The 27,792-nt window shown below is 42.3% G+C and overlaps 1 long non-coding RNA gene across 1 annotated transcript; it reads right to left on the bottom strand.

Annotated features, from left to right (window-relative positions):
- Positions 1–8,255: 8,255 nt before the first annotated feature.
- Positions 8,256–16,994, bottom strand: LOC124237959 (uncharacterized). The gene is made up of 3 exons (XR_006888195.1): positions 16,623–16,994; positions 9,825–9,940; positions 8,256–8,308 (listed from the first exon to the last, which is right to left on the bottom strand). It is a non-coding gene; the product is annotated as an uncharacterized LOC124237959 (long non-coding RNA).
- Between the last annotated feature and the right edge of the window lie 10,798 nt (positions 16,995–27,792).

The raw sequence follows: 27,792 nt of genomic DNA, 5'->3' as shown, positions 1-27,792 counted from the left end.
GGCTTGGTCTCCTTTTTTGTGCTTCACTTTAAGCTAATTGGCTTTCTGATATAAAATGGCTTTCCTTTCTGATTCAGTTCTCCCATGGGCAGGTCTTGGGCAAAGTGTGGATTGAGGAAGAAAGGAAGAGGGGAGCAAATGGTCCAGAGAGTTAAGAGCTGCCTTCCTTCTGTTAGGACACCTGGGGAATGTGCCTTCCTCTTGCTTGTGTTTTATTTTATGTTTTACTTTGTGAAGTAGGGGAAAGATGGGGCCACAACTGAAGGGAAGGGAAGAGCAGGGAAGGGCAGGGGAAGGAGGTAGAGTGAAAGAGGTTGTCTGGGCAGGGCCAAGGGTTGGCTTAAAGCCGGCTCCACCAGATGGATTGGGCTGCCTGAGGCAAATCTGACAGGCTGGGAATGATGGCCCCATTGTTACATCCTCATCCCCTTCTTGCCATCTACCTGTTTCCTCTCTGCTCTAAGGCTCCTCCAAGGGCACCAAGGAGCCTGAAGTTTCCTCAGACTGGTTAGTCCCCCATCTTCCTGGTGCTTGCCCCTTTTTGAGAAGAAGAGGCACCTTCAATGGTTACTGAATGGGTTCTTTCCAAAGTCCCATCTCCAGCCAGTACCTCTCACCCCATGCTGCCCTGTATTACTCCATTTTCACCACCAGCCACTTCTGTGAAGCTCAACAAGGGCAAAGTGACAGCAAAATCTTCTCTGGTAAACCAACTTCTCCTTTCTCCCTTTCCTTTTTTTTTTGTGGGGAAGATTGGCCTTGAGCTAACACCTGTATCCAGCCTTCCTCTTTTTGCTTGAGGAAGACTGTCTCTGAGCTAACATCGGTGCCAGTCCTCCTCCATTTTGTATGTGGGACGCCACCACAGCGTGGCTTGATGAGCAGTGAGTAGGTCTGCACCTGGGATCCAAACCTGCAAACCCTGGGCTGCTGAAGCAGAGCTTGCGAACTTGACCACTATGCCACCAGGTGGCCCCACTTCCTTTCCATTTTTGACAGGGTCATCGCCAGTATCCAGGAGCCCAGGGTTGGAGTTAACATTTACCCTTCCTTTCCCATGAACTCCCATAGTCTGTCATTCACAAAGTCCTGTCTGTCCTTTCTTCCAAATGCCTCTTGCATTTCTCACATTTTCCTCACTCTCTCTGCCCCCATCCTAGCCCAGAGTCTTGCATCTGCCTCTTGGCTGGGCTCCCTGTAGATCCTTTCCTCATCAAACTCTCATCGCATTCCATCCATTTATTCATTCATTCATCAGAAGAATATTTATTGAGCCCCCACTAAATGCCAGGGTACTAGACACCAGATGCACCAGTGAGTAAGACAGACATGGCCCAGGGGAGGCAGGTAATTATCAGGCAACTATGGTGCCTTGGGGTGAGTGTGGTGATGGAGGAACACAGGGATGAAGCACACCCTTCAGGTGGGGTCTTAGTGCAGATGGGAAAGGTGTTGGGGAGGCCTGCTTACTCCTGCCAGACTCATCATCGCAAAATAACACTTTTATCCTCTTTCAATTAAAATTGGCTTTGTACTACTTTTGCTTCTTCAGGTTTGCAATGGACAGAATGTTTCCCCTGAAAATTCATATATTGAAACCCTAACCCCCAAGGCGATGTTATTAGGAGGTGGAACTTTGGGAAGTGATGAGATCATGAGGGTGGAGCCCTCAGGAATGGGATTAGTGCCCTTATAAAAGAGGCCCAGAGAACTCTCTTGCCTTCTTTCTGCTGTAGGAGGACACGAGGAGAATACAGCAGTCTGCAACCCAGAAGACGGCCCTCACCAGAACCTGACACGCTGGCACCCGATCTCAGACTGCCAGCCTCCAGAACTGTGAGACACACGTTTGTATTGTTTATAAGCCATCCGGTCCATGGTACTTTGTTGTAGGAGCCCGAACAGACTAAGACAAGTCTCACGCTTTGCATCCTGAGATCCCGAGCCCTCCCTCTTCGCCCAGCCTCATCCCCAGGACTCTGGAGTGGTAGACGTAGTAGGAGGAATAATAATGAAGTGATAATAGCAAAACTTCATTAAGATTATCTATGCCCCAGGCCCTCTTCTAAGTGCTCTCCTAGGTTCACTTTTCACAGCATTCTCCATGAAGGAGGTACTATTACTATCATCACTTACAGAAGAGGAAACTGAGGCACAGGTGAGCTAAGTGGCAGAATCTGGGTTCAAATCCCGGTGGTGTGGCTCCAGGCCTGACACATATGACCACAGCACCATTGCACGTCGGTACAACCCAGCCGTGTGGATCTTAGACTCTGTACCGCGCACACTAGATTCTCCCTGAGGGCCTTTTCTCCGGGCCCCTCTCTCCTGGGAATGCCCTTCTCTTCCTTATCGAACTCTATGTCTTTCGCAGGGCCTCCCTCTGCGGAGAAGCAGCTGGGTCTGGACGCAGGTCTATGTTCAAGTCCCAGTTCCCGACTGTGAATGCCCTTCTCCCTGGCTCTCGGTTCCCCATCTCTACAATGGGACTATCACGGTCCTCCGCACAGGGCCTCTCTGAGTATGACAAGAGAATAATGCATGTGAGTGTGCTTTGCAAACTCTAGAGTTCTATACAAATGTAAGGACATCAACATCCTTTTCTCCTCTTGTTTCCCAAAGCGAGAATCTTCCTATACAGTCTGTCCCTCACTATGACAAAGTTTGCTCACACATTCCCTTGGGCACATGGCTTCATCTTTCTGAACCTCCGCTCCCTCATCTGTGAAATGGGCATAATACCATCTGCTTTATTGATCGGATGTGGGGATGAAATATAATAGTGTCTTTAAAAGATTAGACACATAATAGACACTCAAGAATGTGCATCGCATGTCTCCCAAACCTTGACTTTTCTCTAGCTGCCGGGGATGTCATTTTTTCTCTCACTAGAGGAAGGCAGGCCAGAATCAGGCCTTCTCTCTTCCTCCATTCTTTTAATAAATGAACGGCACCTGTCTCCTTGGAGCTTCTGATTAGATTCGGCATCAACAGTGGAATATTTATTTACCGAAGAAAAGTGCTTTTCCTGCTCCTTTCAACTGTGTCACCCACATGGACCACCATCAACCACCCAGAGCCTGTTCTAAAGCCGCAGAACATTTTAGGAGCCCAGCAGCGCTCTGTGACCTCCGGCGTGCTTGTTCAGCTGAAATGACTTGTGTCTGGCACAGGCCTTCTCTTTTGATTTTGGCAGAACTTCAGGGAGTGAAAAAGCTGGGTTAGTGTTAGGGCTGGGATTAGAATTTGAGACTCAACAGATCATACTGTTAACACTTCTCCTCTTTGCTAACTTTATGAAGTTCAAGAAAAGCTTTCTGGGGAACGGCACCAATTTATTTGCCAAAAGCTGACATGGGCCAAGGAAGATGTAGTCAGCATTTGGAATCTCCTTGACTTAGAATTTAACAGCCAAGGAGGGAAGAAGGATTTGCTGGGGAGCTGGGGAGTGGGGGGCCGTGGGGGTAGGTGCGTAGAAAGGATTTGGAAAGATTCAGGGTGCCGAACAGTCTTCATTCCTTGTGATTCCGCCCCCACAACATCTCTCAAGCCATCCCTTCCTCTCCTTATCTAGTACAGCCTCCTGTCCTGGCCCTCATCATCCTCACCAACGACAGCCACACTTTCTGATACGCCTCCTTGTCCCTCTTGTTCATCCTAAACACTGCTGCCAGTTTTTATTCCTTTGCTGAAAAACATTCAAGGCTCCCTAGCGCTTATCAGATAAAAGCGTCACCTTTTAGTGAAGTGCTCAAGGCCCCCACAGGCAGGCCCCAAACTACCCTCTGTCTTCATCTCCTCCCTCACCCTCCACAAAGCCTCTAACACCAGCCAGGTAGATATGTGCTGTCCTGCACACGTGCCAGTACATTCCAGCCTGCGAGCCTTTGCCTAGCTGGTCCCTCTGCCTGGACTGCTCTCCCCTAGTTCCCACCTTTGTCTGGTGGATGCCTCCTCTTTGAGGACCCAGTTCAAATATGACTCCTTCTGCGAAGCCTTTCTCGATTCCTCCAGGCGAGCTGATGCTGCCTCATTTCTACTCCATGGGACTGTGTACTGCAGTAGCGCACGTGTGCCACGAGGTGACCCTGGGGACGGGACTAAGCCTTATTTACGCCTCACCGACCCACACCTAGTGCCTTGTTCCGCATATGTTACTATTTGAGTTTTTGAAAGCTGATGGGACAAATTCCCCTGATGCCGGGAAGGAGCCAGAGCAGTAGACTGAGTTTTTGGCCATGTAGGCTCACTGATTCTGCCTTCTCTCATCTCCAGAGAAGTGCAGCATGCTGGTAAATGCCTCCTTGTTGACCACGGGTAATCGCTCCCAGAGAATGTGCTGTCTGCAAGAAGGTGTCCCAACTGACAGGCACTTCAGCCTAATTAAGCTCCTGAAAGTCATCCCCCTTATGTGGCAGACCCTGTGTTGGACGCTGGGGACATGCACGTGACTGTGACTCTGTCCCTGCCATGGGGTCCTCACAGCTTAGTAAGGGAGAAGCACACACATCATTTCAAGATAAGGCATGGAGCTTGTTGGGGCACGAAGCTAGCCTGGGAACATCAGGGTAGGCTTCTTGGAGGAGGTGATACTGGAACTGAACATTATAGGATGTATAAGAGTTAGGCAGGCAAAGACAGTGAGTCTAACCAACATAGCCTTAAGCTACCAAGAGCATTCAGGACTGAAAGATTATTGGTGGGGTGGGGAAGGGGGTGAGATGAAGAAAGAGCTATATATATCGATAGAGAAGATAATGGCATTTGAGTTGGACTTTGAAAGATGAGAGAGTTTTGGATGGATAGATATCAGAATAGGATAGACGTTGGAGGACAATCTGGGCAGAGGAACAGCATGAGCAAAGGCACGGAGGAGTGATGCCGCTTGCTTTAAGTGATCAGCACCAAGAAGGTTATCACTGGAGTATTAGTTAAGAGGTGGATCATAGTGAGCTGGGGCTGGAGAGAGGCAAGGGTCCAGGTCATGGAGGGTCTAAATGGTGAGACTTGTATACTCTGATGATCTCCTACCAGCAGTGGGGTCTGCGGAACTAAGAGACAGGGGGCCTGGGGCTCGGTCTGCTCTAATATCAACTCGCAAAACTGGAGCAGGTTCAGCACTTCTGCTTTCGTCTTCTCAGTTCCCACGTTGGTATGACCAAGCTGACTCATCTCCTAGCAGCAGAGGTAGGAGTTAAAGCAACCCAGAGCCCACAGTGCTAAGATTCTAAGGACGAAGCATGCACCTCTCTCTGGAAAACAATCCCTTAAATGTCCCTCCCCTGAAAGAAGGCAGCCTCAGAATTCCCTTCTAGGCTAGCGAGCTTTTAGAAGGCACCTTCTCCGGTGCTGGGCATTTCGGACGGGTCAGGGACACGTTGGAAATCCAGAGGCCCCTAGCCTCCTGCAGACAGGCTGAGGGAGTCTTAGGTCAGAGCCCAAAGGAGGGGGCTGTGAGACTGTTCATCAGCGTCCAAGAGAGATCAAACTTGTTCCAATAATTCTCTCTCTGCTCTTAGCTCCAGGCTCTGCCAGAATGCGGGTCTGTTAGAAAGTGGGAATCTTGACAGGTTCTGGGAAACAACGGGAGTCTGGCTAAATGGAAGAAGCTACTTTCTTTAGGTGCGTGGCAGTCCCGGAGTCCTTGACCTCAGGTTTACTAGTCAGCCCCCACGCAAAATATATAAGAAGGGCCTCTGTGTTACATATTCATTGCAAAATAAACAGCTCTTGTGTAAACTGCTGCATTTCAGGACCTATTTTGGGTGGGAGTGGGCAAGAAGGTGGGTGAAACTGGCCTCTATAGTTACAACTGGAACCTCCACGTTGACCACTCAGTCGTGACCCATATTGCAGCTTCCCTCGTGACCAAAACCTGTGCGTCTCTGCTGATGACCCAGGAAGGGTCCTGGCCTTGCATTAGAAAGTGCCCAGGGAAGGGAAAAAGGCTCCACCAGCTACCCAGAGTCCTGGGACCCTATTAGAAATGTGTTGTGAAGGCAGCCTCAAGCCCATCCGAGAAACTCTGCTTTGATACCTACTGTGTGCCAGGCACTAATGTGGCTGCTAGGGACGCAACTATAGATAAGGACTTCTCTGCTTTCAGACTATCTAATTACAGCAGGAGGAGTGAAGAATAGGGTATATAGGTTAGGAGCCTTTTGTTTATAAGCATTGAAATTGCTGCTTCCATCTGCCTTAAGCAAAGAAAGAGAATCGACACAACGGGGTCCAGAAGCCAGGGACTCAGGATCCAGTTTTTCTCCTTCTGGGTTTACTCTGTTCTCAGACAGGCTTTACCCTTGTGGTTGCAAGATGGTTTTTAGCAGCTACTGGAATTACCTATCTGGCTCATGTCTAATGGGAAATAGAGAAAAGTTTCTTTCCCAGGATTATTAGCAAAAGCCTCATAATGCATTATCAGCTTGTAAGCAGGTCGCATGTCCATATCTCAACGAATCGTTGTCAGAAAGGGAGACGGGTGATGCACTGATGGGCTTTGGTCTAGGTTACATGATCCATCTTTGCACCAAGGGTAAGACCACAGCTGAAGCTATAGGCTGAAGGTTGGGGAGGGAAAGGGGGCTGTGATTATTTAAGAGTGAATGGAAACCGGTGACAAAAATGAGATACTCCGAGGTAGGCTAAGATAATGGTTAGGGCTGTGACTGCAATGAACAGCAACCCAAAGCAAGTAAAAAAAACAAACAAATAATAATAATGGGAAATATACTGGGGTACGCGTCACAAATGAAGAGTTGAATAACAAATTTTCTAGAAGGGTTGCTCCTGGATTCTGTGGAGATCTTTGTGAATGACTCCATGACATAGCTTAAGGCTGTGTTGGTTATACTTAACACTTTTGTCTGTCTAATTCCTTCTTTTTCTGCTTTTTCAGTGAGGAAGATTGGCCCTGAGCTAACATCTGTTGCCAGTCCTCCTCTTTTTGCCAATCTGCCACAGCATGGCTTGATGAACAGTGTGTAGGTCTACACCTGGGATCTGAACCCGCAAACCCTGGGCTGCCGAAGTGGAGTGCAGAAACTTAACCATTATGACACAAGGCTGGCCCCTCCAAGTCCTTCTTTACCTTATATCCATTAATATTCTACCCCGGTGATTAGACTAGGCCAATTGTGATATCCAAGTAGTAAGGGCAGAGTGATGGGAAAAACCCAGGTCTTTGGGGTCACTGTTCAGCTGCTGTATCAGTCATCCCTAGGGCCCACCTTATCTCAGCTCGTGTGACGTAACTTTTATTTTGATTTTGTTCACGATTTGAGTTCAACATCTACTACTTTCACCTAACAGCATCCAAACTGGCTCAAACACACCCTTTGGGACTCTGCATTTCGCCTGGGTTCCTCTCTGCCGCTGGCTTTGTTCCACTGCCGGGATGCTCCTCACAGACATCTCAACGATTCTGTGTTGGAAAAATCATGGAGAAGGGCTCTGATTGGTCTGGCGTGAACAACTGGCTTGCCCTTTGGGCCCATTATGTGCCCAGGGGCATGATGTATTCTGAATGGCACAGCTTGGGTTAATTGTCTCTATTCTTGCATTAATCAGCCTAGGGCATGGGTTGAGGAAGGAATAGAACAGATGTTGCTCCTGTGGGTGGGTATCCTATTGCATCTGTACCTACAACTGCAATGGGTTTCAAAGTGTGGTCAGTGTCTGCATAGCTAGGGAAATTGTCAGAAAAGCACATTCTTGGACGCCAACCCAGATCTGCTGAATCAGAAACTCTGGGGGTGAAGCCAGCAATGACCGCCAGGTATTCTGATGGCCACCAAAATTTGACAACTACTGGGCTACAATTGTACAAGGACCAACACCAAATGCCATGGTAGTTAAAAGAAGCAGCAATAATGTTTGATCAGAAGATGAGGAAAGACTTAAGAAGAGATTTTTGAGGTGGGTTTTGAAGATTGGGTGGCTTGCTTGAAATAGACATAAATTCACACATAATATTTTAATTACAATAAAAAAATTTTAAAAATCCTTCACTCAAACAAATCAACTATTTCCTTTTATCTATTGTCTTTTCCATTCTTTTTTTTTTTAATTTTTTTTTATTTTATCTTTTCCTTTTTCTCCCCAAAGCCTCTTGGTACATAGTTGTATATTCTTCGTTGTGGGTCCTTCTAGTTGTGGTATGTGGGACGCTGCCTCAGCGTGGTTCAATGAGCAGTGCCATGTCCGTGACCAGGATTCGAACCAACGAAACACTGGGCCGCCTGCAGCGGAGTGCGTGAACTTAACCACTGGGCCACGGGGCCAGCCCCCTGTCTTTTCCATTCTTGGTCTATGAACAATCATACAAATTTATTTGTAGCTAACACAGATAAAATTTTCTATTTTACTTTTTTCACTTCACAATTTTCTTCATAATAACTTATGGTTTCTATTACATAAGCATTTTAACCATTTATAATAACTTTGGAGAAATTCATTAAAAAGATTTTGGACATTATCAGTGGATCCACTACTCTAAACCCAATTATTATGATCATTTCCTTCTACCCTTTTTCCTGTGGAAATTATTTACATAATTAGGATAATAGCAGATATATATTATACTAATATACTTAACATTATAGGACGAGCATTCTTCCTCATTGCTGAACAGTTTTCACAGATACAATTTTCATTATGCACATGAGACCAGCAAGTAAATTTACTATAACTTATTTAACCAATCTCCTGTTCTTGAACATTTTAGTTGTTTCCAGTTTCTTCCATGATAAACATCTTTGTATATGAAGTGCTTTCTCCTATATTTCGAGTTATTTCCTTAGAATAGATTTCCAGAAGTGGAATTACAGAGTCACAGGATACAAACTCTTTTATGGTTCTTGATGCATTTTGCCAAATTTCCTCCAAAAGGTTTGTACCAATTTACACTGCCACCAGCAACGTGTGAGTGTGCCAGTTTTCCCACATCCTTGGCAGTTTTGGGAATTTTAATTAAAAAATTTCTTTTGCCAGTTTAACAGGGGAAGAACTTTATCTTGTTTTAATTTGCATTTTTATTGCTTTACCTAAGATTACTTAATAAATGTTTCCCCATGTTGCTTCAATGTTCTTAATAAGCTCTTTTATGATTGCAAAACATTTTTATGGTTAAGACTTGATAAGTGAATATAAGGGTAGGGCATTCCAGTTTAGAAACCACCATGAGCCATAGCACAGGGTCAGGAAAACTCAAACACAGCCTGTCAGGCACTAAACTCATTGTTTTCAGCACCCTCATCCTCCTGGGGTCCCTGTCTTCGGGAATAATAGCACTACCAGCCGTCTAGTCATTCAAGCCAAAACCGGGATGTCGTTGACTCCTTGCTTTCCGTCATCACTTACATTCCATCAATAACCTAGTCCCCTAAATTGCTCTTGACACCCTATTGCTGCTGTCTGAGATCAGGCCATATCATCTCTTTCAGAAACTATTGCAGAAGCTCCTAATGGGTCTTGTTTCCCTCTAAACCATGCTCCACATCGCAGGCAGACTTATCTTTCTTAAACCCAAATATGACTCAAATGTTTCAACAATTTGTTAAAACAAATTGTTAACAAAGCAAATTGTGAACAAAAGTTACTTCCCATTACTTTTAGGTTGAAGTCCCCAAATGCCTTAGTCCATTTTGTAAGCCCTCCATGATCTGAACCATGCCCGGCTCTCTCCCAAGTGGTGCAGTCAGGAAGACGGTATACTTCTCTCTCCCTGTGGGCCATATGGAGACCATGCCCCAGGCCTTTGAGGACCACAACCACATTTCCAAAATGGCTGACTGGGGCTGGGATTAAAAGATGGGAAGCTTTACCTGGTTCACATGAGCAGCCTTACTGACATCTCTGTATCCAGACCACCTACTTGGATGATGCTCTACCCTAGAGTTACTCAGGGCAGCTTCAGAGTTGGTCCACACAGTGTTTGTTGCTGGTTCATGATGGGGTGAGTATAAAAATAGAAAGTAGGCATTTAGAAACTGTGATAGCAATTTGGTAGAGTAATTTTATCTTTAGAACCCAATAAAAAATGATTTTCCGTTTTGTGAGTTTTTAAAAAATTTCATTTGTCTAGTAATTTGATCTTATTGTATTTTGCAAGTCATTGGTCTAAAATGTGATGACTTGGAAACTTTAAAATAAAAGCTCTTTGACCACAGATAGTTTGACTTGATTTCTCTTGGAAACAACAATCTTCCCTTAATTTTGTAAATGCACTTTCTGGACTAAAGAGATGTTTGAATGCCCAGTTGGGAGTGTGTGTTTCAAAGACTGAAGGAAATCACAAAGAAAAAGAAATCACAACTTTAATTTACATCATAACTGATCATGATTTTTGTAGAGAAACTGGTTAAAACAGAAAGTTCTGGCTTCTGACCATCAAGTGAAAATGCAACAGTACTTGATATATTGAACAGGACAGTAACCTGGAGGGGGAGCTTGTTTCAAGCATGTCCTCATTTTCCTGATCTGAGGGGATGGGGTAAAAAAAACGTTCAATATTCCTTTTAGCTCTAAGACCATGTGCTTTCGTAATTCTATGCTTGACTATTTAGTGCAAAATGTTTCCAGTAACGGTACCTGCTGGTGTATGACATGGAGTAACAAGAGGGCTTGAAAAAAGAAGCAAATGGATAACCGTTATTCTTATACATGATTATTATTATTTTACTTTCTACAAATTCAACAACTTTTTAATGGAAGGAGTTGCCAAACATCAAATTATTTATCAGAGCCCTCGGTTCTCCACAGCTACCTTGCTGTATGACTGAGAACGGGTGCCTCGACTTGTTTGTGCTCTCTGCTTTGTAATGAGGAGATCGGACTGTGTTGCCAGGACCCTAAAGTGTCAAGGCTCCCACAGTGGGTGTAAGGGAGAAGCATGCAGGGAGAAGGAGCCAAGTAGGTCGGACACTTCCTGAGTTTTCCCCACCCTCAGCCAGAATAGCTCCTCTTTTGTATTTAGAGATCAGGCCTTGGCGTAAAATTTTATTAGAAGTACTTCTCTGCTGTAAAAAGGTTGGAAAAACTCTCAAGCTATATGATTCCCAATGTCACTTTTAGCTGTGTGTCTACCTTTGACATTGTTCTATCCAGTGGCAGGTGCCTAACTTGCTGTCATAATGTCTAGGTGGAAGGTTGAAAATTCAAACGTATAGGAGGTTGGCAAGCTATGTACATGAAAGAAGGCGGCTGGGTGTAAGCCCAATGTGAGCAGGGGGTCTGTGAGGAACTAGGAAGTGCATGCCCTGTCTAAAGGGAACCCCAGAAATTCAGCTCCTGCTCATTATTGCCGTGTGGGGATGTGGGCATGGCTCTTGGACCTGTGTATCCAATATGTATTCTGGGAGCTAAATGTGACTCATCTGCCTCCCGACTGTGGCTCACCTGAAATTCTTAGAATTTTTTGAATGCTAAGTAACTAGCACACATGAATTAGCATGCTGGCAGGCCTAATCATCTTCCCAATTGTTTAGCGCTGTATCTGGCACATAGAAATGACTGTGGATGTTAGCTATCATTATTATCTTCATCATTATTACCTCATAATGATGTAGCAGACTTGGATCTGTTAATAATTGCAATTGAATTGTAGCATAATTATACAATTTTGTGCTATTCAAGTTTAATTCCTTTAAAAGCCATATCATAAAACTGGAGCATTTTGGAGAATTTCTGACCAGAGGAAAAAGGAAATAAATGATGCCTCACTATGAACTGGAGTCATGTCCAAGGTGGGTTCTGTGCTACTCTGCCAAGTGTGGCCCTTCACACCCATCGCGGCTCACAATGAACAATGTGTGGGTGTTCAGATATTGGAGACTTGGGTGTACGTGGTCTGGGTGGATCTTAAAGTCAGACCTACTCCGGTAATAAGAAAGCAACACAGTCACAGGCAGATAAATGTCTGGATTATTGGCTTCTTTCTCACTCACTTGATTACTGTATCCTAAAAGAAGTTATAATGTCTATAGAATAAGGCCCCCTTTCTTACTCTTTTTCAAAAATGTCTTGGCCTTCAAGTTTATTAATTTATTTTTCCAGATAAGCTTGCTTACTCCTATGGGACATAAATGCCCAGAGCGTGATTTCAGATGCCACAGTGAAGTCCTGTTCAGGCAATTGGTTTTACCTTGAAAAAAAAAGTTGTAAAACAAAACATAAAAGAAAAGTTTAAAAAAATGATCTCTGAGTTCCGCCAGCCTAACAAAAATTATTGTCATTTCTCTGCATTCCCTCTCATACATATTTGTATATTGTTAGATAATTTAAATAATCATGACTTTACTGAATTCATTAGCTTCTGGCGAAGAGGTAGGTGGTTACAAAAATGAGTAGGACATAGTTTCTACCCTTAAAGTGGAGGAGATGGAGAGGTAAAGAAGAAGCTTAAAATGGAATAAATAAAGCAGAGGATGACAAGAGTGGGAGGAGGCTTGGGAGAAGGAGCATCAAAGGGAGGGGCTGATTAACTCTGACGCCCGGATGATCTAGGCTTGAGTTGCCTAAATTGCTTCTGAAACTTGTTCTGGTGAGAGTTGCTGATGCTGGAGTCCCAAGTGGATCTGGGGCTTAAAGTTAGATTCATTATTATGTACAGTTTTGTGTATTTCAAATTTGATATTAAGAAGCAAACCAATTCTCATGTTCCTATAGAAGCTTGATAATTATTTTTGTAATCTACTGAAACATTCCCCTTGTATTAGGGATATGTACATATATTATATCCAGTTTATCACTAATATAAATAACAATGGTAATAATATATAATAATAATATAAATAACAGTGATAAACATCTTTAGATGTATAATTTTTCTCTTCGTTATGATTACTTCCTTAGGATAAAGTCTGTGGAATTGGGAGTCTTGGGTTTAAAAAAATAATTATTATTTTGACTTGTGTCATGCTGTCCAATTGTCTTCCTAGAGGCTTGTATAAATTTACATTGCTACTAAATTAAGTGACATTTCAATTTTTCTGTAGACTTCCAAGAATTGATTTTATAAATTTTTGTTTTTATTGTTTTAATTTTTGTGTCTTTGAAGACTAAAATAGAGACTCTTCTAAAACTGCTTATTGCTTTTTTCCTTGTGTTAATTGCCTACTTATGTCTCCCACCATTTGTCTAATGGGGGTGAGGTGATGTTCTTACATATATTTTACCTACTGTTATTAAGCATAAATAATAGCTCTATGATAATTGTTTTTACAAATAGTTATACTGGTCAGTCCTTTCCCTTTTCAAATCTTAGTCTAATTGAGTTTATGTCAGATTGACCCTGGGCTTCCCTGCACTTTGCTCCGATCTCTTTATGGCCCTTACCAGGTCATGCTGCAATGATTGGTTTGCACGTTTCTCTCTCCTGTTGAACTCCGAGCTCCTTTCTATATGCCCAACACCTTACATAGAATCTGGTACATAATGTTTGCTCAAAATTGCTTGTTGAGGTTTGGAAGAAAAAGAATGTTTGAGTGAAAGAATTAAATGAGTGAATGCCTGGCAGTGGTACTACCATTTTGAATTTCTGGAACTAGGGAGATACCCAAGTTTTCTTCCTTCCATCAGGAAGACGTAAGGAAAACCTCTGGCTGACCCTGTGGGGAGGCCTGGCGGTTGGAGAGCAGGTCTTCCTCTCTCCCCTGGGGCCTCACTCAGGTCCTACTTGGAGAACCCCTGGGGGTCTGGGTGGGCAGCTGCTTCCCTTTGGCACCACTTTCTGGGCAAAAGGTTCCAGTGTTTGGATTTTATTAGCCAATAAAATTAAGGGAAAAATGCTGGAAAAAAATCACAGCACTCTGTTGTTAGTCTTGTGAATGAATAACATAACTTGCAACTGGACTATGAATGTCTAAATGGATTTTCTGTGCTCCAAGCCAAAACACATTTCATAAAGTTACAGAGATGGACCGTGTCCCAGTTAAGAAAAACAGCTGTGGGCAAAGGACGCATGTTCTGAGGGAAGGGGAGCCGAGCGAGGCTAGGTTGCTGGGATCGGTGCATTTAACTGTGATTTTATTTATGTTTAAATAAAAATAAAACATTTTATTAAATAGTTGAACTTAAACATTATTACCCAACCCTAATTCAAAAAAGTGAATTTATTGAGCAAGTTTTTGGAGATATAAATATATAGATGGAATCTTATGAGACATCTTGAATAATTTTCAACATTGTATTATAAACCAGTTTAATCCAATCCTAGTTTGTCCTTAGTCTTGTGTAGGGATGTTTCTTTCTAATTCATGTTTATTTGTTGGAGTCTTATCCCTCCCGGAATTCATGCACAGTTCTAGAATTTTAGTCAATACTTAAAAACAAAAATAAACAACTCTATAGATTCTGACGGCTGTGGATACCTTAGCCCAAAGAATCATTTCTGTGATCATCTTCCTTCAAAATCTATTGTGATAATATATTTGAGTTTAATTTCTTAGATTCTCTACTATAGTCAGCTAAAGAAGAAAGGAAAGAATGCAAGTCACTGTACTGAGAGCCAAAAAAAACCCGACTTTCATCTGAAAAAGGATACCTTTTCATTCTATTCTTAGAAATCTTCCCCATCCCGATAGATCTCATTAATGGTGATCGGTGGCCGGTGGCTGGTTTTCATTTGAAATTGCCATCGCCTCTTCCAACACGGATATTTGTAACAAAGGCTAGGAAATGTGTGGCAGGGGACACAAACTGCTTGGACTAAGTAGTTAGAATCATGCATATGTATATAATATATATATAGTTTTCTTTTTTTCACATGTGTAGTACAGGTATAATGTAGAAAGGTGATAAAATATGAAAAATAAATTAGATATATATGTGGAAATGTACGAAATGTGAATAGAGGGTTACTTCTGGGTCATGGAATCAGAAGTGATATTTATTGTTTGTTTGTTTGTATTTTTTCTGCAATAAGCCTGCACTTCTTGTATTAGAGAAAAAGCAGCTAGTTTCTTTTTCTTTAATTTCTTCTTATTTTGGGAAATTTTAAACAAATACAAAAATAGCAAGCCTAGACTAAGAAAGCTAGACCATCACCTGTACTTGAGGCTAGACTTGTGCATTGTGCTTGTACACTGGGCTCCAGGCTTGCTCGGGACCTGCGACACTTTCTTCCTTCTTCTTTTTCCCTTTTGGACTGGAAATATCTATCCCATGCTTGTCCCACCATTGTATTTTGGAAGCAGATAAATTGTTTTCTGGTTTCACAGGTCCACAGATAGAGAGGAATTTTGCTCCAGGATGTACCATCTCCAAAGTCTCACCCTAAATGATTTAGATGATGAAATTTGGGCCTTTTTGAGTTGGTGATATTTAGATGAGATTTTGGACTTAAAGTTGATGCTGGAATGACTTAAAACTTTTGGGGATGTTGGGATCAGGTGAATATATTTTGTACATGGGATGGATGTGAATTGTCAGGGGGCAGAGAGTAGACTATGCTGGGTTGGCCAGTGTCTCCCCAAAATTCATTTCCTTCCTGGAACCTCAGAATTTGACCTTATTGAGCTTATTTGGAAATAAGGTCATTGCAGACGTAGTTAAGATGTAAGTTAAGATCATATTGGAATAGGGTGGGCCCATAATACAATATAACTTGTGTTTTTATAAGAAGAGAAGCTACGCAGACACACAGGGAAAAGGCCATGTGACAAAGGAGGCAGAGATTGAAGTGATGTGTCCAGAAGCCAAGGAACACCAAGGACTGCTGGTAACACCAGAAGCAAAGAGAAAGGCATGGAACAGACCCCCAACTAGAGCCTTTAGAGAGAGATCATGGCCCTGCCCACATCTTGACTTCAGACTTCTAGGCTTCACATCTGTAAGGCAATCAGTTTCTGTGGTTTTAGGTCAGACAATTTGTGGTACTTTGTTACAGCAGCCCTAAGAAACTAATGCAACTTGTATATGTGCTACTGGTTTGGTATATTATACACATTATAAAATGTAGACAGAAATAGCAATTGAAAAATGTGTAAAGGTGAAAAAACTAATATTTAAAACATAATTTATCTTGTTTATTTACTGTACACAAAGAGTCGAGAGCAATGATATTGAATATTTACTGTTTTTTTAAAACAATTTGCTTCTTTTTTTAAGATTGGCACCTGAGGTATCATCTGTTACCAATCTTCTTTTTTTTCTTCTTCTTCTTCTCCTCCCCAAAGCCCCCCAGTACGTAGTTGTCTATTCTAGTTGTGAGTGCCTCTGGCTGTGCTATGTGGGACGCCGCCTCAGCATGGCCCCATGAGTGGTGCCATGTCTGCTTCCAGGATCCAAACCAGCGAAACCCTGGGCCACCCGAGCAGAGCGCACGAACTTAACCGCTCAACCACGAGACCGGCCCTAAATATCTACTGTTTTTAAACAAACTTATTTTGGAATAATTCTACGTTTACAGAAAAGTTGCAAAGACAGTGCAGAGTTCTCCAGAGCTTTTCCTGGTGTGGATAGGTGAGGGGAGCAGACAGTGCCTCCCAGATCAACAGGTAGCTGAGGTACTTCGAAGAGAGCGCTGACCTTGGAGTGGGAGACCGAGGTTAAAGCCTAACTCTGCGGCCCACCATCTTCCTGCCTCAGTTTCTTCATCTGAAAAGACGGATGATAATACCTACCTACAGAGTTGTTGTGAAGATGATGTAATCCTCGCTCTGCCCGGTGCTGGCTAAAGGACCCTGGAGAAGACATTTGACGCTTCAAGGGGCAGTTTCCTCCTCCGTAGAGTGGGGAGAGTCATCCGTTCTCTGTAAGGTTATAAAGGGTGGGAAGTTGTTTAACTCTAGGCCGTCAGGTCATCTGTTCTTCTCTTTCTTTATCCCTCAGCCACATTTTCTAGGCTTTTTCTTTAAACAGAGTTCTTGGTTGTGGTTGTAAAAATGCCAAAATGTAGATCAAGTATATACTGGTGTGTTCAGATGCACCACAAAAACTTTCTCGGAAACACACAGCTTGTGGCACTAACAATATTGGGGTGTGTGCATGTGGGTGTGCTTGTGTGTGTGTGAGAAAGAGAGAGAATGAGGAAGAGAGACAGAGAAAGAGAGAGAGGGAGGGAGAGAGCCTGGCAACCCCTGGAGGACCTTCCAGTCTTGGGATTCTTGGTATCAAAATAAGCCGAATCTAGGCTTGATGATTTTATGCTGGAAGTAGTCCTCAGCTCTGTCTGGAAAATTCCAGGAGGAGGCTTCTTCAGTACATATGTCTGAGAAGAGCTGATTTGTTCTAAAACTAGCAAGTGTGTGGGCTGCTCCGCACCATTGCTCCTCAGCACCCGCCCCTTGCCCCCACTTCTGCCAACGCCAGCCTCGCCTTCACTGAGGAACCTCTGCCACCCTGCTCCTTCCTCCCCAGACTCCCTCAGGGGGGAGAGGCACTCCCCAGGGTCTGGGCTCCAGCTCTTTTCTCCTCTTTTTTCCATGGTGACAAAGATCACAGATCACCCGTTTTAGAGCAGATTGTTCTTAGATGGTTTAGTCAATGTTTCTCAATCCTGGCTACACTTTAAAACCTCTTGGTGGATCATTTAAAGCATACAGATTCCAGGGTCCCGCCCTCAGAAATTCCGGGGAGGAGCCCAGGCTTTGGTATGTTTCAAATCTCCCCAGGTGATTCTAAAATGCAGCCAAGATTGAGAACCAGCCCGGAGTTTTCAGACCACCTCTTACTGAAGGCAGAGATCTCATCTCTCTTGTTTACCACTGTATCCCCTAGCAACACAAATATTTGTTGAATGAATGATCGAGCGTACTCCTCAGAGCCCTGGGTAGTCCTTTGGATGCCACTGGAGGGTAGGGAATAGGAGGGCCAATCAACAGGGCTCCAGGCCCCCAACCTTACTTCAACCGGAGCTCTCACTTTCACCTGCTCATTTTTTGAATATATACTTCCACATAAGGTATGGAAACCCCTCATTTACTGATAAAGTCTGTTCTAGACGAAAGAACAGAGAAAATTTCTCCTGATGCAGCAAACATGATAAAACTCTAACATATATTCATTAACAAGTTAAGTTTTATAGTTTAAGAATAATTTAATTACACATTAATGAAGTTCGATACAACATTATAGCCATTTTTTCCTAATATACTTTATTTTTTTTGAAACAGTTTTAGATTTACAGAAAAGTCGTGAAGACAGTACAGAATTCCCATATACCGTGTACCGAGTTTTCTCCTATTAATATCTTACATTAGTAAGGCACATTTGTTACAGTTATTGAATCAATATTGATAAGATCATCCTTAACTAAAGTTCGACCTTTATTCAGATTTCCTTAGTTTTTGCCTCACGTCCTTTTTCTGTTTCAGGATCCCATCCAGGAGACCATATGACCTTTAGTTGTCATGTGTCCTTATGCTCTGCTTGGCTGTGACACTTTCTCAAATTTTCCTTTTTTGCAAGACCTTGGCCAGTTGTGAGGAGTACTGGCGAGGTTTTGTAGAATGCCTCTTTGTTGGAATTCATCTGTTTTTCTTATGGTTAGATTGGGGTTATGGGTCTTGGGGAGAAAGGCCACAGAGGTCAAGTGACATTCTCATCACATCATATCGAGGGTACATACTCTCCACGTGACTTATCACTGTTGACCTTGACCTTGACCTTGACCAGCTGGCTGAGGCAGCGTTTGCCAGGTGTCTCCACTGTACAGTTACTCTTCTCATCCTGCCCTTTCCTGGATTCTTTGGGAAGAAATCACTCTGCACAGCCCACACCTAAGGGATGGGGAGTTATGTAACTCTCCTTGAGGGGGCAGTATCTACATTTGGAATTCTACTTGGGAGATTTCTTTCTTTCATCTTTCTTTCTTTTTCTTTCTATTTATTCAGTCATTTATTTGTATCAGTATGGGCTCTGGATATTTATTTTATACTTTGGGTTATAATCCAATACTTCTTTATTTTTTGCTCAAATTGTTCCAACTTTGACCCTTGGGAGCTCTTTCAGTTAGCTGCTGTGTCTCTCTGACAAATGACCATTAGTTGTTTTGAGCGCTTCCTTACTGTCTGGAACTACAACATGCCACAGGCCCACCATGAGTATTTCCTGCCCCAGACTGTACTCATTTAAAAATGGATTTGAGTTGTTCTTGTGTATTCCTTAATTTCAGATTAATGTATATTTTTCTCAGAATAATCAAAGAATTTAGGAAGTATTAGAGAAGTGTGTCAGGCAGTTAGTGATTTTGTGATGTTGGTCAGCTTTTAAAATTTGTAATTTGTTGTGATTTCTTTTCTTGGCTGAAATAAAATTTTTTTCCTATTCTCCCCAGAGCCCTGCAGTACATAGTTGTATATTCTAGTTGTAGGTCCTTCTGGTTGTGCTCTGTGGGATGCCACCTCAGCGTGGCCTGATGAGCAGTGCTGGATCCACACCCAGGATCTGAACCAGCAAAACCTTGGGCCGCTGAAGTGAAGCGCGCCAACTTAACCACTCAGCCGTGGGGCCGGCCCCAAAAATAAATATTATTTTTATTCCTAGTTAGATATTCGTGATTTTGTATATTTATCTTTTAAAAAGTCTCCTCAGTTATAAAGTTTTAGGCCCTGGTGAGCCCCTGGTGCCCCTTGGAGCCAAGACACTTAGGAATGAAGTCGAGATCTTCAACAGTCAAGGTGAAGAGAGAAAATGACAAAATACAGACATGGGAAAAAGCCGACCCAGCCCATGGGCCAGGACAGCTGAACCTTCCCTTAACTGGCTGCTGGCCGTGGGCCTTTGCTAAGAGCCCCTCTTTGCCAATAATGTAACTTCAGTTATTGTATTTGTTGTTTTACTGAGCACATGGCACTAGTGATCCATTCAACGTGTTCAATGAGAACACATTCTACATGTGAGGCATCTTGCTGGGCATAGCTGGAGATAATAAGTAAGACAGGCTCCCACTCCAAGGAACCTACAGTGCAGAGAAACAGATAAGATAGGAGGATATATGTGTAATTACAACTGGGATGGGACGGGATGGGATGGGACCATAAAATTCTCCAGGAGAGACTTACTCTCTTTTGAGGTTTTGAGGAAGGCTCCATTGAGCAAGGGATATTTGGATTGGGTCTTGATGGATGAGTAGAAGTTTGCCAGGCAGAGAAAGGGTCATTTCAGGTGAGGGAGTAGGGTTGCTGCATGAGTAAGGCTTAGGGTTATGAAAGTGCCTGCTAGGCACACCAGGACCCGCAGGGAGTTCAGTGAGCCCAGAATGTAATGACATTCTTCCAGTATCCTTTCTCAGATTAATAGTTCCTGTGCCAGCTTCATCTTTGTAACTCTAGTACCTGGACAGTTCACGGTACATAGTAGGTGCTCAAGAGCAGTTGTTGAGTGAATAAAAGAAAACATGCAACACTCATTTCAAATTGACCTCCTCAATGTACATGGGTATTTGGCTACAAAGATGTCAAGTATAGCCTTATATATAATAATAAAAATCTCAAAAGAACCTGAATTTACAACAAAAGCAGATTGGTTAGACAATGTATGGTGTGTATTCATTAATACAGTAGAATTCTATATAGCTATTAATAGCAATAAATATTATATTTATGAATATGGAACAGTATTTATAATATATTGTTGAGTGGGAATAGGATAACATGAAAGCAAAATAAACAATATGGGGGCTGACCCAGTGGCATAGTGGTTAAGTTTATGCACTTTGCTCTGGTGGCCCAGGGTTCATGGGTTCAGATCCTGGGCATGGACCTACTCACTGCTCATCAAACCAGGCTGTGGCAGCGTCCCACATACAACATAGAGGAAGATTGGCACAGATGTTAGCTCAGCGACACTCTTCCTCAAGCAAAAAGAGGGAGATTGGTAACGGATGTTAGCTCAGGGACAATCTTTCTCACCAAAAAAAAAAATATATATACATATACACACACACACACACACACACACAACATGAACTCAGTTTTGTAAAGTATATTATGTGCATGTGCACACACATATACACATATATTTATATATGTGTAAATTTTGGAAGGACTTTTCAAATAAATTATTTATTCCAACTTTCTCCTTTTGTTTATTCACTCTTCCTAATTTCTCTATAATGCATATACATTAAATATGTAACAAGAAAAATGTTTTTAGAAGACTCAAACTTTGGGGCCAGCCTGGTGTGCAGCAGTTAAGTTCGCACATTCTGCTTCGGTGGCCTGGGGTTTGCTGGTTCAGATCCCGGGTGCAGACCTATGCACTCCTTGTCAAGCCATGCTATGGTGGCAACCCACATATAAAAAATAGAGCAAGATTGGCATGGATGTTAGCTCAGGGCTAATCTTCCTCAAGTGAAGAAAAAAAGGAGAAGATTGGCAGCAGATGTTAGCTCGGGGTGAATCTTTCTCAGGGAAAAAAAAAATACTGTAGAATGTTTGATGATATGCAAACATGTCCATAAAAAATTCTTCAGTGAGAAAAGCAAGTTACAAACGTATGATCCCATTTTAGTGAGAAACTAAAATGTTTGCATAAACACATGAAAAAATGTGAACTAGGATAGATTGTCAAGTGCAAGAAGCTAGACACAGTATATATGTGATGCTGCCTTTTGTGGTAAGAAAGGTGTAAAATAAGAATTTATGTTTGTACTTGTGTTTGCATTAAGGAACACTAGAAGGATCCACAGACAACAAAAAGAGTTCACCTTCTGGGAGGAGTGAGTGGGATACATGGGAGATGAGGATGGGGTGCGGACAACACTTCTCAAGGAATATCTTTTTAGTACCACTTTGATTTTGAGCCGTTCAAAAAACTAAAATTAAATTTTAAAAAATTTGAGAAAAGCAGACATACCCAAACGCTTATTTTTGAGGGGTGGAGAAACATGTAATGTTTATTTCCTTCTTTTGGTGCATCTGTATTTTCATAATGTTTTACATGTGTAAGAAAAGGAGTCGTTTAAAAACCTTTCTTCTAAACTTATTGAAGTCTGTGTACTCTTGATTGGAAAAAGGAATTGAACGAGATTTCTAAAGGATTTTGCAAAAAAGGCATTCTGTAGGATACTGTAAATGTGAATTCTTTTTTTCACCTGAAACTGTTTATTACTTCAGGCTGCAAAGATACACTGTGGACCTGGTTTCCATTGTAAGAAAAGCAGTAGCCCCCAGAATTCCCTCTGGAATTGCCTTCAAGATGCTGCTCCGGCTAAGAGATTAAATGCAGATTTCCTGCTTCAAGGCCGGTCCTTCCCACCCTCACCCCTTAAGGTTGATTCAGATAATGTTTTAAAAAGAATCCTACACCACCTTCTTTCAGGGAAATGAAAGAAATCTAGCCCAAAGATGTTCTCTGGGCCTTCAGCATTTTTGATTGATTGTGAATTTAATATATTTTTAACTCAATTCAAGTGCTTCTCTCTCGAGACTGCTCCTCTGTTTCTTGTCTGTGTGCCTGAGTTGTAGTCAGTGAAGTTTGGCTGGGGGTTTGTTGACACATTTTCTGGGCAAGGCTATTTGAGAAATACTGACATTTCCCCTAACTTCCTCTTTAGGCATCAACCCAGTTTATCTCTCTGTCCCTGTTGGGGCTCCAGTCTCTTTCTTGGAAGAGAAGAACCTGCTTTAGTCTTCACAATCACTTTCGGATTTTTTTTCTTTCCTTCTTTCCTTCTCCAGACTTGTCACTGTTCCACAGCCTGGGCCTCTGCCCAGTCAGCTTCCCAACCGTGCTGTCTCCCTGAGCAGAGTCCTCTGCTCTCAAATTTGGAAGGGACCTCAGAGATCTTTTTAGTCGGCAAATCAAGAATCTTGTCTACCACATCTTTGCCAGATAGCCATCCAATGTCTTCTTGAACACCCCTAGTGACCGAGAGCTCTCTAACTTTCAAACCAGTTGGCCACCCATTGTTGGTGTTAGCATGCAGTTTTGTAAGGAAACTGAGAGCAAGCTTGTGGTCCTCTTGCTTGCTCTTTAGTTAATTTCTCATCCGAGTGAAAAGAGTGACCTGAGCGAAGGGGAATGGGGAAGAGAGGAGATCATTTCCCAGCCTGGACCACAGGGAGCAGATCCAAGGCTGGCAGTTGCTCCTAGGGCAACGGGGCGGGGGCGGGGGTGGGGGTGGGGGTGAAAAGAGCTCTGGATTGGCCTTAGAAGACAGCACTTCATCCCAGCTCCATCTTTCACTTTCTGACCCAGTTATCTGGGGCAAGTTATTTGTACTCAGAATTTAGTTCCTCTCATTTATGAAATTAGAATTGTAATAATTTCTTCACAGGGCTAATGGGAGGATTGAATAAAATAATGCAGGTGAAAATGCTTTGTAACTATGTAGAGTTTTGTAAACGAGAGCATAGTTGTCACCTAAGATGCTAGATGCCTGGCTTAGTAAGTCTGTGAACCAGCCCAGCCCAAGGAGTTTACAGAGTGAAAGGCTTTAGGATTTACTCTGCTGCACCTGTGTGTGATTGTGATTGGCAGCATCAGCTCATGACCAGTTGGCCTCCTCTGAGGGGCCAACCGAACGTGATGACAGAAACTGGGCAAGTCAACGGCTGAAGGATGTGAGTTCCCATCTGGTATAAAAGGCTCATTTTGGAGACAAATTCGAAGGATTGGTGCCTTGCCCAGTCACATGGCTCAGTAATGGTGGACTGGACCTTGACCCCGGAAGCCCGATTTCTAGGCACAGCTCCCATAAGATTTCCCTAGAGATGCAGTTGGCATTTTGGATAGTCCGATCTTCCTTGTGCAGGACTTCCTGGGTCACTGTAGGTAGTTTAACATCTCTGCTCCCCCTCCACTAAATGGCAGTAGCATCCCCTCATCTTACGATAATCAAAAAGGCTCCCACACATCTGCCGTTGCTACCAGGGGGCAGTGCCTCCCCTGGTTGACAACTACTGGAGACTTTCCTATAAAGTGGAAAGGACATTGGATGGGGAGTTGGAAAATGATGTTTGCCCTTGACTAACTCTGTAATCTAAAGAAAATAATTTCTGTCTCTAAGCCTTAGTTTCCCCGTCTATGAAATGAGGGAGCAAGTCCAGAGGCCCCATGAGGTCTCTTATATGCTTCTGTGCTCCAGGCCTCGCTCTCCGGCCTGCTTGCCCCTGAAATGTCATCAGTGGGCCTTCATGTTAGGTCTTGATATGATGGGTGATTTGTCCTCTTTTATATATACCTTTCTGTATTTAACAGATTTGCTACCTTGAACACACATTGTTTTTTATGGTCACAAGCATCTCCTCCTTTCTATTCTTTCTCTTTCTGACTCTTGTGCACCCTCTCTCTCCCCATTCTTCACCCTCTCTAATCTCCTGGCATCTTTCCATTGACATTTAAGTATGCTCAAGTTTCTCCCATTAAAAAACCCCAAAACCCCAAACCCTTTGACCAACAAATCTCTCCTTCCGCCTCACGATCAAAGCTGTTTAAGAAATTGCAAAAATAGTACAAAGAATTCCCACACACTTTTCACTCAGATTTCTCAAATGCTTACATTTTACCACATTTGCTTTCTCCCTAATTTAATATAAACATGTAAATATATGTTTATATGTTTGTACTTACATATTTGATTTTTTTGCTTAATTTATTCATTATGTACTGATTTATTCTTATTTCTACTATTTTTCTGTTTTCTAACACACTGATTTATTCTCAGACATGTATTTTCCTGAACTGTTGCACAGAAAATGCTCCTTTACCCCTAAATACTTCAGTGTGTATTTCCTATAAACATGAGTACAATTATCAAAATCAGGAAATCAATATTAATATAATATTTCCTAATTTATAGACTTTATTCAGATTTACCTGTTGTCCCAATAATGTCCTTATAGCAAAGGAGAATTCCAGATCATGTTTTGTATTCATTTGTCATATTTCTTTAGTTGTTTTTTATTTGAAAGCGTTCCTCAATTTTTCCTTTGTGTTTCACGACACTGACATCTTTAAAGACTGGAGGCCAGGTTTTTTTGGTAGAAAAATCTCTCAGTTTAAGTTTTCTGTGTTTCCTCATGATTAGAATAAGGTTATACTTCTTCTTCTTCTTTTTTGGTGAGGAAGATTGGCCCTGAGCTAACATCTGTTGCTAATCCTCCTCTTTCTGCTTTAGGAAGATTGCCGCTGAGCTAACATCTGTGTCAATCTTCCTCCACTTTTTTGTGGGATGCCACCACAGCACGGCTCGACAAGCGGCACTAGGTCCATGCCCGGGATCTAGGCCTGCAAACCCTAGACCACCAAAGCAGAGTGTCAGAATGTAACCACTACACCACTAGGCCAGCCCCTTGGTTATACTTCTTTTGTTTTGTTTTATTTTTTGTGAGGAAGATTGGCCCTGAGCTAACATCTGTTGCCAATTCTCCTCTTTTTACTTGAGGAAGATTGGCCCTGAGCTAACATCTGTGCCAATCTTCCTCTACTTTTTGTATGTGGGTCACTGCCCAGCATGGCTTTGATGATGCCACCAGGCAAGCCCCAAGGTTATACATCTTTGGCAGGAATACCACAGAAGTGATGCTGTATTTTCTCAGAGTGTCATATTGAGAGGCACGTGGTGTTGCTTTATCCTATTATCAGTGATATTTCATCACTCGGTGGTGTTTACTAGTTATTTCCACTGTAAAGTTACTATTTTTTCCATTGCAATTAGTAAGTATCTTTAAGGAGATACTCAGCCTATGCAAATATTCTCTTAGTCAAAGTTGGCTGTGTAAGTCAACCTTGGTATCATCTTCCCGGCCACAGTCATTGGTTCAGGGATGGGGCGTGACCCATGATAAGAGAATCAGAGCCAAGAAGACTCAGCTCTAAGACTTTTATTGGTATTATTTCAGAAGAGATAGTCTTTTTCTGTTGGGCTTGAAGCTGTAAAAGTGTAAGCCTGGGCTTCCAGGGATCACGACCGTGTGAGCCCAAGAACGAAACCAACACAGTGAAAAGCAGAGCCTTGTGTGATGGAAAGAGATTAGGTACTCCTGAAATTATCATGGACTCTGAGTCCAGCTATGTCTTACTCCTGGACTTTTCAGTGATGTGAGCCAATTATTTCTAGACACACATACACAGTTGAGATTTTCACTTGCTATCAAAAGACCCCTAAGTGAAAAAAAATCTACTGACTTGAAATAGTGTTTTTGTCAAATGTAGAATTCTGATGTAAACTCCTCCCTGTAATTTATTCCATTGACCTATTTATCTATTCCAAGGGTCATAAACTAGAGGAACTTTGTTCTCAGATGTCTTTTTCTAGTTAGCTCAGTGTCTAAAAACGTTTTGAATTTGAACGTTGCTGTGAGTGCTGGCTGGTGACAGTTCTTGGCTACCCCTTCTTCAGAGGATTGCTCTTGGTCGAACAGGAGCCTTCCCACCAGGGAGGCTATGGCCCCAGCCACCCCCAGACTCTGCCAATGACTGACTGGCATGGGGGAAAAAAGGCCAATTCTCTCCTCTCAAAGTGGCACTAACTGCGCTCTAGAGCATTCTTGCTTAACTTGTCCTCCTTGCCTTTCCCTACTACCTTTATACCTCCTCTCTCAGAACAGAATCCCGGTCTCAGGCTCAGCTTCCTAAGAGACAAGGAATTCTTTTCAGCTCTCCTCAACCCTCATCCCTAGGAGCAGCCACTACCGGGAAGGAGTCCCCTCTCTGACAACTGAAGCAACGTTCATTAAGGATGTTGACTCTTCTAAATGTATCTGCAAAGTTTTCTGGATCTACTCACCTTTTGAGATATACCAGAAAATCCATATTGGACAGCCACTAATGTATGTATTTATTTATTCAGGCAAGATCATCAGAGGATGATAAAACCATTGGGGGAAATTTAACGGGGGAATAGGCTACTTATTAATCACATAGCGGAAAAAGTACTTTTATATTCAAAAGAACTGGCATCACCACCTTAACCTTCAGTGAGCAAACTCAGCATCAGTAATATTGGGGCAAATTGCTATCATGTGCCTCTAGAAGTGATGGGATAGGAAGTACACAACAACACTTAAGTAGTATTCCTGCCAAGCATGTTCAACCTGAATCCAATCATGGGAACCCATCAGACAAATCCAGCTTGTGAGACATTCTACTGGACCATAGAGAATGTCCTTGAACTTAGGAGCTTCGCTTTATACACTTTTCATTAGAAAATATGTAGATAGGTGGGAGGATAGATGAGTTTAAGTGAAACATTTATATGTGTTCATTATATTATTCTTTCAGCTGTTCATAGATTTGAAATTAGCAAAACGAATTTGCAAACAAAATAAAGTATCTTTCATTCAAGTGCACAAAATATATAGTATGTAGAAATCTCACGTGTTTTTGAATTTGGTGTGCGTTGTTCAATAAAATAGTTCAAACCTATTTCGTCAAATCATATTATAAAATGTGCATTACAATTATAGTCAATACTCATCTTATTTCAGCTTATAATAAGATTTTCCAGTTCCTATTAACAAAAAATAAAATTATATGCTAGCTGCTGGGCCAATTAGTTTTAGCAGTAAATATCTTTCTTTTTCATTAAATACATAGAAAATTTAATCATAATATCTAATGAAATTAATGGAGCTGTTTTGGCCTTTTTAATGCATTATTTTATTGCATTATCCCCAAAAGCTGTCTACCGGAGTTCAATACTTCATGGACACACATCTGCTGAAAGAGCACTTTGCCTTCAGTAATTCTCATCATATTAATAATAACTGATAAGTTTAGTCACACATCACACCGGATAATTATAAAGTAATGAATACAACTATTATCATCTTGTTTTGGTAACTTGGATATGATCAATTATATGAGATTTGCATCAGTTTGATCTTGATTTGGCTGCTTTTAGTA

The sequence above is a fragment of the Equus quagga genome, chromosome 4, assembly GCF_021613505.1.
Source record: "Equus quagga isolate Etosha38 chromosome 4, UCLA_HA_Equagga_1.0, whole genome shotgun sequence".
NCBI lineage: Eukaryota > Metazoa > Chordata > Mammalia > Perissodactyla > Equidae > Equus > Equus quagga.
This window is presented reverse-complemented; position numbering and strand designations above follow the sequence as displayed.